The sequence below is a fragment of the Daktulosphaira vitifoliae genome, unplaced genomic scaffold (genome assembly GCF_025091365.1).
Source record: "Daktulosphaira vitifoliae isolate Bord-2020 unplaced genomic scaffold, ASM2509136v1 Scaffold_1, whole genome shotgun sequence".
Taxonomy (NCBI): Eukaryota; Metazoa; Arthropoda; class Insecta; order Hemiptera; family Phylloxeridae; genus Daktulosphaira; species Daktulosphaira vitifoliae.
In genome coordinates, this window is record NW_026099572.1 from 69,419,717 (window position 1) to 69,430,999 (window position 11,283).

Consider the following 11,283-nt stretch of genomic DNA (forward strand, 5'->3'; position numbering starts at 1 on the left):
AATGCAAAAATTGTTTAAAAAAAAATACATCGAAATTTTAATTGTATCAAAAGTTGTAGAGCTGTCAGTTAAATCTGACATGAATGTAGAGTGTTTAAAAAGTAAGGAAACAGGTCAATTGTTATGCACAATGAGAGCAATAGAAATAATTTCCTGACTTATTAAACACTCTCTCTCTCTATCTCTCTCTCTATATATATATATATATAAAATAACTTTTTGGCCCTAAAGCTAAAAATTTTTGTTTAGAACAAGTTTAGGTATTCAAATTTATAAATTTATTTTCAGGTAAAGTTACCTGTCAAGAAAACCTAAATTCTAAAAAAATCGAAATACGTACAGCGGCTTCTCGATCAATATCCCCTAAATCAACCCAGCAACAAATAAATACTAATTCTATTACAAATGACTTACCAATAAAACCAATAAATCAATTTGACACAATAACTGAATTATACAACTCAACATCATGTATTGAACCGCCATTTTCTTGTCCTCATCCCAGAATTCAATTTTTTTTGTACACTAGGTAAATATATATACTGTTTAAGTCTTATTAAAATTAATGTACTATATTTATTTTTAATAATCAAAAAATAATGGTGTTTAATTAAGTTTATTATGAATAAATAATAAAATGAATCATTACAATAACAATTTTATAATCTCTTACAGACTGACACAAAATAAACCCGACCTATTAGATGTAACTAAACAGGAATCTTTGTATTCATCTCATTTTAATCCTAAATATCCAGTGAAGATTATAATTCATGGTTATCACGGTGGCAGAAATTTGTCCCCAAGTACTGATCTTCGAAATGGTATGTTACTTAATTTTTAGATTTATATAAACCATAAATGTATATTAATTAATTTGTAATTATTTATTGTAGCATATTTCACTAGAGGCAAATACAATATCATAATCGTTGATTATTCGAAATTGACTCAAACTCCATGTTTAAGTCAATTAGAATGGGCTCCACGATTCTGTGCTATGTGTATTGCCCAATTGGTAAACTATTTGGCTGCTCATCCTCGTGGAGTTCAGCCGGACAAATTGCACTTCATGGGGTAATCTTCAAAATGTTAATCGTTTTTTATTAAAAATAAGCTTATAATATTAAAAAAGATGATTCTATTTAATGAGCATGTTTATAATTTACTCATATTATCATTTTTAATAGAATAAGTGGATATAAAATTTATTGTACTTTTTAAATGTATAAAAGCTTGATGTAACTTACCTCAAACATTACTCTGTAATATTAAATCCTAATTCAATCTCTATGTAAAAATATATTCTTTATAGATATAGTGCCGGTGCTCACATCGCAGGCTTAACATCAAACTTTGTCGACAATGGAAAAATCGGCCGTATCACCGGTTTGGATCCAACTATTATATTTTACATGGGAAATAATCGTTCCAGAGATCTTGATCATACTGATGCACATTTTGTTGACATTATACACACTGCAGCTGGTTTTTTTGGGCAATGGGGTCCCAATGGTCANTTTGGCAATGGGGACCCAATGGTCATGCTGATTTTTATGTAAATGGAGGAACGTCTCAACCGGGTTGTGTTAGTAATAATATAATTCGTAAGTCATTTATATATAAATTATAAACAAAAATAAAAATTTCCTTATTAACATATAGACATCCATAATATAAAATGAAAGGATTATATAAATTATATTAAAATAATAATATTATTAAAGATTTGTGTCTGCGAGCCACTTAAAGATATAAAAATACTAATTCAAGGTCAACAGCTCAAAAATAATTAAAATTTTTTTTTCTTTCGGTAACTTTTAAAAAAAAACTAAATATTTTATTATGACATTGATACAATTTTTTATCGTTGTCCATAACAAATAATATTTCAACCAATATCAATCATGGAAAGAACTGCTCTTGTACATAAAGTTCTTTTTTAAAAATATAATGAGACAAGTGCAATCACAAAATATCTTATAAGAAAGTACTCAAAGTACTGGTACTTATTATAAAATATTTTATTAGAACTCAATCCTGTTTCAAATAAACTGAAAAACTTTGAAAGTTAATTTTTATTATTAATCTTTTGTTACCTGAATTAATGTATAAGAGAAAAATAATAAATTAATATTATTTGATTTAAAGTAAGTAGGTATGCGCTACATAAATATTAATTTTTTTTATCAGTCTAAAGGATAAATTATTTTATAAATTTTTAGGAACTCTGTGATCATACTAAAGTTTCGCCTTACTTCATTGAATCAATCAATAGTGATATCGGTTTTTGGGTAAAGACTCGTAGTAATAGATTTTTATTTAATCTTGGCCTATGTGACTCGCTAGAATCAGAATACGTTTTAATGGGTGAACATATAACACATAAGTAAGTCGTCTTTAATCGTCTTTCAACATTATTATAAATCAATATAAATGAACAAATTTACTATATATAAGAAAAATTGCCGATAATCGAAATTAGTTCAGTTTTTATCTCTGATTATACAATTATATTAAATAAATTTTTAGTATTTTCCTGAAAAAAAATTTATTTATCCTCTTTGGGAAATTAGCAATTTAATTGATTCATATGAAAAAACCTTTTATATTTTTAATTTATAAAGAGTTAAATAAGAATTAAGAAGATTCTTAAAGATTAATTTAAATTTTGCTATTTATCTCCTCATCATTTATTAATACTTATAAAAATGTAATGTGAAAAATTTAAGACTGAGATAATAGGGTTAATAATTGCGACTAGATTTTCGAACTAGTCCGAAGTTTCAAATTTTTGAGTTAATATACATGTATAATACACAAGGGATTACAAATACAGGTAGCTAATTGATTTTTTATGACATTGCTGTCACAATCTAGGATTTTTTATTATTAATTATGATTATCAATAGATACCCTTTCTATATTGTCAGTTAGTGTATTTATATACTTAAAATACGTGTTCCCATTAAAAAAAACAAAGTTGACACCCTTATAAGGCATTAAGGATAAACGTAAAAAGTATTACATAGTTATAATAATTACACAATAATTCAAGAATAATGTGTAACTAAATATAATAAAAAAAAAATTGTTTAAATTATTATTATTCTGTAAGTAATTGAGTGGGTCATGATAAAAAAATCACCTTGTATACTAAAATGTAGGAAGTATTTTTCTTTATATTTTTTAAGGAACTGGTATTACATGTACTTAATTTTCTTTGACATAATTAATATTATAACCCTTATCAAGTGAACTTTCACTGATGAATATTTTTATTTTATAGTTTTTATGTTGAAAATAATGTATAAGAATGTACAATGTATTTTTCAGATCAAAAATTTATTCGATAATTTTTTGTAAATGTAATTATAAATAACTTTGGTATGAAAAAAATAGACTTATAAAGAACGGTTGGGTTAATATATTACTCATAGACGGAAATGGCTATCATATATTACGTTCATTTCTTTATTATAATATCTACCACTGTAAAATACATTGCTCATCTATTTTGAACTGCATATTCATTACTTTAAAAATCATTTGTTGAGTATTTTAATAATGAATCAATTTACTAATAATTTAAATCTATCTTTTTTATCTTAATTTATAGAAATATTTAGATATGATAAGAGTATGTGAGTGTATTAAAAGTATACTAATAATTAATACAATTCTATCAGAAAAGAGTAGATTAAATAGTTTACCAAAAAAAAAAATAAAATAGCAACTGATTTAATAACCTTTTGGATCTTGAGGTCTCTTTTATTTTTTAAACTTTTTAATAAATTTTTTTTGTAACAGGTTCAAATTGAAAAAAATAGTGAATATATTTATATTTAGTGACCCATCTTGTATAAATTTGTAGGGAATTTTTGTAGCTTTATGATAATAATTTTGGGTTTCGAAAAATATTTTATAAAAAGTAATGACGCAAAGTTGAACTGAAATGCATAAATTACTTTTAGCAACCCAGTTGCATCATCAACAGTTTAACTGATTTAGTAATATAAAATAAAACAAGACTAAGCCTGTGTGCATAACAATATATGTATGAATAATATTATTTGTTTTTAATGAGTTTTATAATTATTTACCTATACCTAAAACTTATTCTGGAAACAGAGTTTCTGTCTTCCCGATAGACATGCCACTATTGAAATAACTTAAATTTATATAAATACAATACAGAGGTATACTTTAATAAGAAGCTATGTATGATTAATTTCAATTGAATGTAAAATAAAGATAAAAACAAAATAATGAATTAATATTATCAAAGTATTACCAAAGTGAGTGAATGAAAAAAGATGAATTCTCAAATTAAAGTTTTGGTAAATTTAGTTAATTATTTATATTATGGGATAGTCATACTTACCTAGATAACTTATTGTACAGTTAAAAATATGAGATGAAATCTAAATAAAATATTATATCATTCTATAATCGTTGAGTTGATTTAAAGCGGATTAAATGATCTGTATTGGACCTGACAATTAATGATATAATAGTTATAACAGAAACGTAATGCGAAACTTTATAAATTAATATTAAGCAATATTACAAATATAGAGATCTTATTAGTTGAATGAAAATAATCGATAAAATGTATTCTAATAAATTGTTATACTTATTTTCATATCAAAATGACCTAGCACATACCTACCTCACAATATAGTGATTTATTAGCAATAAGTTAATACTAATATTTTAATCAATATGTATTTATTATTAAAATATAATAATGCAAATATAAATAAATATATTCGTATAATAACGAATATAATAATCGTATAACGTAACGAGTATAATAATCGTATAACGTGACGAATATAATATAAATAAAATATTTTGCATTAAAAATTTCATTATAATAAATCTAAGTAATTACTAAAAGCTAGGGTCTATAAATATATTAAAGTTTAAATTGAACTACTATTAAAAGTAAAAAGTTATTTTTTTTTATTAAACCATCCAAATGTCATCGTGAAGTGGAATTTCGTCGTTGACATTTGTCCCTTTATTACCTTTGAAACATCTTAAGATATGTTCAATAGGTCTCCCGTTAAACATATATCGTCTTTTTATTGCATACAACATCAAAACAATACCACACAATAAACCAACCAGAACTACTACGATAATCAAACTGATAGCGTAAAATAACCATTTATCCGAGTCCTGTATCTCAAAATTTTGCTGTGAAGATATTGGTGACACTAATAACGTTGGTCCCCTTAATATCTTGATTGAATATGATAAAAAGTAGTCAAATACAACATCGTTTGAGCTGACGAAGGCTGACTCAATAATTACAATGACTCGTTGAATGACGATTCACCTTGTTTTGAGTAATTTAAAAGTTCTATTATTGAACTTTTAATTGTAATAATACAACTCTAATTATTTCTAGTGAAAATTTCAAACAATTGTTATTTATAATGAATTCAACCAAACAACGTCACAAGAAAAAACCTTACAAAAATAAAAAATATAAAAATTCAAAGAGTAATACTTCTAACCAAAGAATCGATCGAACAAGCAAAGTAAAATATCATTTGAAATCAACTAAATAATCAATGATAGAACATTAAAATGTTTCAAAACAAGGTGACTCTCTAAAAAGTGAGTTATTACGGTTGTAGAATCATTTGAACTGGCCTTCATCAACTTCAATGATGATGTCGTATTTGACATGTATAATATCTCCGACCAAAAAATTATGAGGACCATAGGTAAAATATCATTTAAAGTTGTTATAGAAAAGAGCACAGTGGCCGTACCGTTTTTTTAATCGTCTGATACATCATAGTAGATGCCTTCATCATATTCCTCTTCTTGGAATTGTTCTTTTTATTCCTCTTTTTAGACTTCTTATTTTTCTTCTTAATCTTGCGTTGTTTCTTCAAATTGTGTTTCAATGAATTTTTCTTAGACGTAGTCGAATCAGAAATTAGAGATGTACTAGTTGTAAGTTCGCTGACCATTGTTGTCATTATACCTTTCGGTAAAGACGAATTTAGCTTAAATTCAGTTAGTCCAATGGAATAATTTACAACACTCGAAACTGGCACCACAACAGTTGTCCATGTGGTTACAAAGGTATAATTCTGCAAATTTGGGTCAAATAACATGGAAGCTAAAATAGGAAATAGATTTCCAAATAGATTGGCCATATTTATGTTCAATACACGTAAACTGAAATGATAAATTCAATTTGAATATTACAAATGATATTAGTTCTGCTTGTTTACTTTGATTGATGATCGCTAAGATACATAAAAATAACAAAACATTGATAGAGCTTACAAATATCATAGAATTAATTAATTAGTAAATCTGTACACCAGTGGAAAACTATACCAAGTTATATATATTTTCTAAATCGGGTAATATTATATTCGAAATGCTTATTCAATGAGCATTCGAATATTGTCTCGATTGTGATCTAGGATTGTTTATCTCTAAAAAAATTTAATTTAATTTAATGTGTGTTGCGTTCGAGGCAGCTAGACCGATGGGTCTATTGGCCCATATATATGACACTATATGGGTCGATTGGATTGGATTTATCCAATAAGTAAACGAAAGTAGACAATAATTAAATAACAAATAATCATATATATTAGAAATTCCTCAGAGAGTATCTTAAATTTAAGGAGTAACGGGGGGGCTCTTAAATACTAGTGGCTGGCGAAGTGGCATAAAACATATAGTTAATCTCAATTAAAACAAACAATAAATAACATTAAAAATAATATAAAACCCAGCTGTCTATATGACGTTGTTGATGTTGATGAGTGGACTGTATGAGATCTTGTGATAATGGTGTCGAACATCTGAGTATGAAGAGTCAGAGTGTAAATCCAGGCAAGTAATGGCAGATGACAACAGAATACGGCAATGATAATGTTTAGTGATGGTCAGGGTCCAATCACTAGTGGCGTGCAAGGGCACNCCCAATCACTAGTGGTGTGCAAGGGCACGTAAACTTTGAGCACAAGGGTGCAATAAACAAATAATAAGAAAACTATGGCGTACAAACAATTTACTATTCAAGCGAAGGCGCTTGCAACAGAAAAAAAAAAGTGACACGTAAAACAATCGACTGACTGACTTATGTCAATGAACTGTAAAGGATGAAAACCGACACAAAGGGCATCGATTTGCTGTGATGGGTATGCAAGGAGGTGAGTAAAGCAAGATGCTGGTGATCAGCTGTCCCACGAAATAATATAATCAATGATCTTTATAACAACTGGTCAACTAGATCCTTCTAAAGGTGTTCTGTACCATACAATGTGTAATAATTGTTTCTGTAACATTTATTGTGTGTTAATTTTTAGTAATTCATCTAGTATAAAAAATCGAAAATCTTGTAAAATGTTGAATACATTTTATTTTATATCAAAATATCTACAAATTTTATGAATTTATTAAAAATATTGTTATAAAAACAATATTGAGACATTTTACTAATGATTAAAGAACAATAAAATATAAAAGTTAAAAATAATAATATAATAGTTTTGTGATGAATTTCGCTAAAAGCTATTAAATATTTTTACAGATTATATTTGAAGACTGAGTTTTATCGTGTTTGATTTAAAGTGATAAAAGAATTTATTTAAAAATTTAGTGATTTATAAATCTTTGTAGTAAAATCTATAGTAGGTATTTAATTTTTTACACTTTTTGTTGTTCTTCATCTAACTTAGTTTAACCGAAGTTAAAACAACGGTAACGCAATGGGGTCGTGGTACGTGAGAACGTGGCATAGTTGGAACAAATATATATGATATTTGATAGTAATTGTTTAATATAAGAAACGTTTCAATGCAAATCTGTAAATTGTATTTAATTTTAAGAAATTATTGGATTATTCTTAAAGCAATGTTATCTCCTATTTTCTTAATTGTATCTTGATCGGCAGCTCTATGATATATAATTATAATTTATGAATAAATAGTTATTATAGTGATTAAATTTAGTATGAAATTGATACTTGTTATTTAATATTTTAATTTTTACGGAGAAATTATAAAAAAATTAAAAGTAGTTGTATATTTTTTTATCCTCTGGGCAAACGTGTGTGCACCAGTGTCAATTGATGTTGCTAAGATTTAATTTAGCACATTGGGAGAATATTGGTGAAGCGGAAGAAAGTAACTTCGTACTTGCTTGGAATATTTCGTAAATATCTTCATAATAGATGACATCACACTGAAGATAGTGTATTAAAAGTTACACACGGAGTCCCTCGCCACAATGATAGGATCCTTGATACCCATTTAAGTTATATGAATTCAATTTTAATAAGATAAAAATGAAACAAAATTTAAATTTCTTTCCTATACTCAAAAATGTTTTTTAAAAAAAGTTATTATGCCCGGGGTGATTCGAACATCACATCCCTATCGAGAAAAATTGAAGTATTACTGACTCAGCAATCGTACATTTATTACATTTATTAGTAGATGAAAAGGGAAAATTATACTAGTTCAAAATTTAAAAATCGTATTTTTTGACTTAATAGAGACAATCAATTTAAAATAAGTTTAACTTAATACATCTTGTTAAATATAAGTATATTAAGCTTCATGATTATAGTAACNATGTAATATAAGTTAAATTCATTTGGTCTATAACATTCAATGCAAAAAATTCCATGAAAGATTGTAGTACTATCATGATCACATCTTGTTAAATATAAGTATATTAAGCTCTATGATTATAATAACCATTTATTCAGTATCAGCCCATAAAATATTATATTTATCCTTTTTATAAATAGCTTTAATGATTGTTCATACTATGTGCCTAAATATTATCAATTGTCTATCCAATAATAAATATTTGAAATAATAAGGATTTGAAAAAATTATGATTAACTGAAAAAATTAAAAAAATTTTTAAATTTAAATACTAATAAAGTAATACACTTATACAAATTAAATATTATAAGCTGGGAGGCTTTAAAAATATGTTAATTACATGAAAAACTTTATTTAAATAGTTAATGTCATAATTTAAATATTAAATCTAAAATATTAAATATTTTTAACAAAAATATGTCTTGCCAATCAAATTAAATATAAATTATTATCAATTAACTTATAGCTAACTGAGTAGTTATCATTTATAACTAAATTTAAACGTACATGGTTAACTACAATTTATTTAAATTAAGAGATTTCATACAAGTAGCACTTACTAAAAAGTTCTAATTGAAATAGAAAATTTTATTAAACTTACTAAAATATTAATAAACGAAAAAATGTATATATTTTGTATACATTAAAAATTAATTACTTTTGTGTTACTAAAACATTAAAATTATATTTAATTTTCATCAATTTACGAATTATTATTCATTAAACATTAAACTTAATGAATTCTTTAAATTGATAAGATATATATTTTTTTTATCTACTATTTTGAAGAATCATAATTTTATACAAATTTATCAAAAAATAAATGTTATAAAGTTATCGCATCAAAATACTTACACTTATCTACAGCAAAATAAATATGTTTGTATAATAATATAAAAATATGTTCATAAATATTATTTTTACGCGAACATCAATATAACTAAGAATATTACTTGTTATGGTGTTTATAAAACGAAATTATCTACGCAAGATTAACGGCGTTTTTTCAACACTATTTTTTTAGTCTATTTTAAACAAATTGATTTTGACAAAGAACACGACTTCAGAAATTTATTAGCATTTCATCATTAACAGAAAATTGAATAAAAAAACGGTAGCACAGTGGGGTCGAGGCACAGTGTGGACAAGGCATAGATGGGACAAGTATAGATGATATCTGACAGTGATTAAAATCACTATCATAAGAAACGCTTCGATGCAAATTTGTAGATAGTGTTTCATGTAGAGAAATTGGTGGATTATTCCAAAAGTAACATCAACTCTTATTTCTTTAATTATATCCTGATTAATAGTTCTTTGATTTTAAAATATATTATACGAATAAGTACTAATTATAGTTTTTAAATTCAGTATGAAATTGTGAGGCCAGCTATGATGTATGGTTCATAGTGTTGGGCGGTTGATAAGAAAGTAGAGCAGAGAATATGTGTAGCAGAGATGAGAATGCTTAGTTGGATGAGTGGAGTGACTAGAGAAAATATGATAAGGAACGAGCATATAAGAGGAAGTAAAGGTGTTGCGTCAATCGTGGATAAGATGACAGAAAATATACTTAGATTGTTTAGTCATGTTATGAGGAGAGAAGAATCGGAAGTTGTAAGAACAGTTATAGAAATGAATGTTGAAGGAAGAAGGGAATGTACAATTTAGCGTTTAGTTGGGTTTAAACAATATAGTGTCAAATCAATTACCTACTCTATTGGTTGTATCTTAATATACGCTACACTTAAATGATACTATAAATAAATAAACTCACATATTCACACATATGCATTTATAACATTGTGTCTAATGTACTACATGATAAAGAGTAACCGTAAAATGAAAAACCCAGCACAGGGGAGTCGCGGCACAGTGGTGACGTGGCATAGTTGGATCAAGTATAATGATATCTGATAGTGATTAAAATCACTATCAAAAATAAACGCTTCGATGCAAAGCTTTAGATAGTGTTTAATTTTAAAAAATTGGTGTTTTATTCCAAAAGCTACTTGATCTGCTAGTTCCTTATTAATATCTCGATTAAGATAAAGTATGTCGAATGAAAAAGGGTTTATTAAAAAATATTATTTCTCATAAAAAAATTGTGTGGATCCATAAACTTTTCAATAAGTTATAGCATTATAAAGTTAAATGTAATATAAATAATAAAATCGAAAATTTTCACACNAGTTAAATATAATATAAATAATAAAATCGAGAATTTTCACACGAAAATAGCATTCATTAGCCATTTTCGCCGTGAAGACAAGTCCAGAGGTCAAATTTTTTTTTTAAATTAAAGTATATTACATTAGCTTTAATTTAAGATATATATAAAAGTGTCAGACTTTCCGTAACATTTTCAAAAGTCAAATTGAAAAAGTTAATTTTTTGTGAAAAAGTTGTCATTTTAAATCCCCTCTTGTGGGCAGGTTAAGTGTCAGATTTACAAAAAAATATATAATATATATATAATATATAATAAAAAAAAATTATATTGATATGTTCATTTTTGAAAAAGTTAGAGCATTATTAAGTTAAAAATATAAAAAAAAATTTGGTTACAAAAATCGTAATTTTTTATTAACTTTGATGTCAACTTTCACCACGAAGACAAGTC

At 25.9% G+C, this 11,283-nt stretch overlaps 1 pseudogene; it reads left to right on the plus strand.

Annotated features, from left to right (window-relative positions):
- The window catches only part of LOC126905847 (pancreatic lipase-related protein 2-like), a 45,576-nt pseudogene that overhangs the window by 23,091 nt on the left and 11,202 nt on the right, over window positions 1–11,283 (plus strand).